The sequence below is a fragment of the Lynx canadensis genome, chromosome D4 (assembly GCF_007474595.2).
Source record: "Lynx canadensis isolate LIC74 chromosome D4, mLynCan4.pri.v2, whole genome shotgun sequence".
Lineage (NCBI taxonomy): Eukaryota > Metazoa > Chordata > Mammalia > Carnivora > Felidae > Lynx > Lynx canadensis.
In genome coordinates, this window is record NC_044315.2 from 26,805,558 (window position 1) to 26,808,585 (window position 3,028).

At 45.7% G+C, this 3,028-nt stretch overlaps 1 non-coding gene across 1 annotated transcript; it reads left to right on the forward strand.

The window, feature by feature from the left end:
- Positions 1-2,201: 2,201 nt before the first annotated feature.
- TRNAK-CUU lies at positions 2,202-2,274 on the forward strand. The gene has a single exon. It is a non-coding gene; the product is annotated as a tRNA-Lys (tRNA).
- Positions 2,275-3,028: the final 754 nt, after the last annotated feature.

Genomic DNA, 3,028 nt, shown 5'->3' on the forward strand with positions numbered 1-3,028 from the left:
CGATGTTTGCAGTGTTTTTCTCAGTCTGCGCTGTCCAGTATGGTGGCCACTGGCTAAGCGTGGCCACTGAGCCCTTGATTTGTGACTAGTCCAAACGGAGACGTGCGGTAGTAAGAAAAAAGAATCAAGATATGTCACTAAGGATTTGCATGCTGGTTATCTGCTGAAAACACACTATTTCAGATACACTGGGTTAAATGAAACGGTTAACATTATTTTTGCCCGTTTCTTTTACTTTTTTGAATGTGGCTAGTGGAGAACTTAAAATCACACAAGTGACTCACATTCTGCTTTTTTTTGACCACGTTGATCTATAAAATAACACCAGTTTAGCAATGACCGCAAGCAGGTACCAAATACAGCAGTTGATATATATAATAAAACTCAATGCCTAAATAGGCAAAAAGAGCTCAGTTTCTTTACTAGAGAGTAAATAATAGAAAAGGCAATAGAGAAGCATGTCAGCATTCAAATGGGAATGAATAATCATAGAGTTCCGTGTGCCCAAAACACGGACTAAGAGACAGAATGTCAGGAACAGCACTCTGTCCCCGCTCACTGCCACCCTTCCCTTACCACACCCGGGAGAACCACCCTCCTAAATTTAGTGTTTAGCATCCTCTTCCTTTTTTGCTTTTCTTTTTTTCTCTCCTCCGCCTCATTTTCTTACCTATATATGTCTCCCTACAGATCTCTCCTTCAACTTGCTTCCCTCTTTTTAAAATTTTAATTGCACGGGGAGGAGCCAAGATGGCGGAACAGCATGGGAGCTTTTTGCGTGTCTCATGTCCATGAAATACAGCCAGACCAACACTAAACCATCCTGCACACCTAAAGTTTTCATTGCAGTAAAATACACATAACAGAAAATTTACCAACACAACCATTTCTTTTTTTTTAAAGTTTATTTATTTTGAGGGTGGGGGAGGGGTAGAGGGAGGGAGAGAGAGAGAGAATCCCAAGGAGGCTCCGTGCCGTCAGCTCAGAGCCTGACGTGGGGCTCCATCTCACAAACTGTGAGATCGAATGGGGTGCTAAAAAGCTGGCAGGAAACTCTACTCTCACTGATGGGGCTTGTAGGCTTTGGGTAGAGCATTTGGGGGAGGATACCCTAATGCGATCATCTTTAGGCCTTTCCTGGGCTAGTAAGAGTCCACCCTCCCTGATCTGGAGGGTGTTAAAGTATCTCACTGTGACAGGATAAATCAGAGCCGCAGAGTGGGGGGGAGGGGGGGCTGGGGGGCCCTCGTATCAGGCACTTACTGCACATACGTTCACATAATCCCTTGTTTTGTTTGGGTGTCTGTTCCTTGTTTTACAGTGTGATGCTTGCACCCCCTGGTGGGCCTGGCCCCTCCCAAGTCTGCAACCCCTGGATTAGCCTCTCCAGAGAGAAGTTCTTTAGATTACGGGCAGAGACATGAAGTGGGGGAAGGCATCTGAGGGTCCACCCTCTCAGAAACCGTCCTCTTGGCCCACCTTCCCCGTTGCCCTTAGTTCCAGGAAAGCCGGTGTCACCTGCAGTCGCATTCTGAGAATTCTGAAGCATAATAGGGCCGTCCGGTTCTTAGCCTGCCAAACCGTTAGCAACCCCTCATCCTTTTTCCTTCTCACTTCCAAAATGTTTCTGATGTTAGCATCTCTCCAGATCTCGTCTTTGGGCCATGTCTTTTTAAAACACGTCCCAGTGTTGCAGTTCCGTTCCGATGTGGAGGCATGGAATTACTTGGAGGTTTTAATCCGTCATCTTCACGGACACTTAGTGGTCTCACTCTGTCCCCGTTTCTTTACAGGGCAGGTGGGCACGCAGTGGCCACAACTTGATTGTACTTGGCGTTCGCGGTATCCGTCCCAGTGACGTGAAAACCAAGAGGAAGCTCCCTGGGAGTGAGATGGTATGGGGTGGGGGGCATTCAGAGACGTGCCCTTCATTTCTGGAATGAAGCGCTCCTCCACTGCTCTCTCCACTGCCCCTGAGGTAGGACACCTGGGCATCTGTTTCTGCCTACAATCCGCCTCTCCAATGGCTCTTCACTGCATGTTCAGTAACGCAGAGCAAAGCATCACTGTGGCTTTCTTCCTCATGTGTATATACAACACATAACATCAACAGCTATAGACCAGCTCGCGTCTGCAACTAGAAATGCTTTTGTCATACTGCATATTATTAATAGCAGTACAATAAGGTCTTTTGATGGGGCGCCCAGCTGGCTCAGTTGGGAGAGTGTGTGACTCTTGATCTCAAGGTCGTGAGTTCAAGCCCCACACTGGGTGTAGATTACTTAAGTAAATTAATTAATTAATTAATACACTCTAAAAAAAGAAATAAAAAATTCTCTTAAAAAAATAAGATCTTCTCACAGTTCATGGGTTCGGGCCCCACCTCGGGCTCTGTGCTGACAGCTCAGAGCCTGGAGCCTGCTTTGGCTTTTGTGTTTCCCTCTCTCTCTTCCCCTCCCCTGCTCACACTCTTTCTCTCTCTGTCTCAAAAAATGAATACATGTTAAAAGTAAAAATAAAATAAGATCTTTGGGGGTGCCTGGGTGGCTCAGTTGGTTAAGCGTCTGACTTCAGCTCAGGTCATGATCTCGTGGTTCATGAGTTTGAGCCCCGCATCTATTTTTGCTTCAATAAGTAAAACTTTTCAATAACAGGTTGGCCATTTTTGACTTTACTCTGTGTTCAGCAATTAATCATTTTGTCCTAGAGAGCAACTTTTTTACTACTTCTGGAAAAGTCCCACCATCTTTGTCGAATAACTCAAAAGCTTCAGTGGTACCATCTGACCAGGTTTTGTAACTTTGCTGGGGAAGACCTGGGCAAGTACGAGCTCTATCTAGTTAAATTCAGCTTTCAGATATTCATCGTGGCACCTCCTATTAAGTTTTTAAGTAAGCGCTACATCCAACATGGGGCTCGAACTCACGACCCCAAGATCCGGAGTCATATCTCCTATTGAGTTTCCATTTTTAACTTCTTTGTGTAAGAGCACACCTGCAGATTTGCTAGACCCGGTAAATCCTGACAT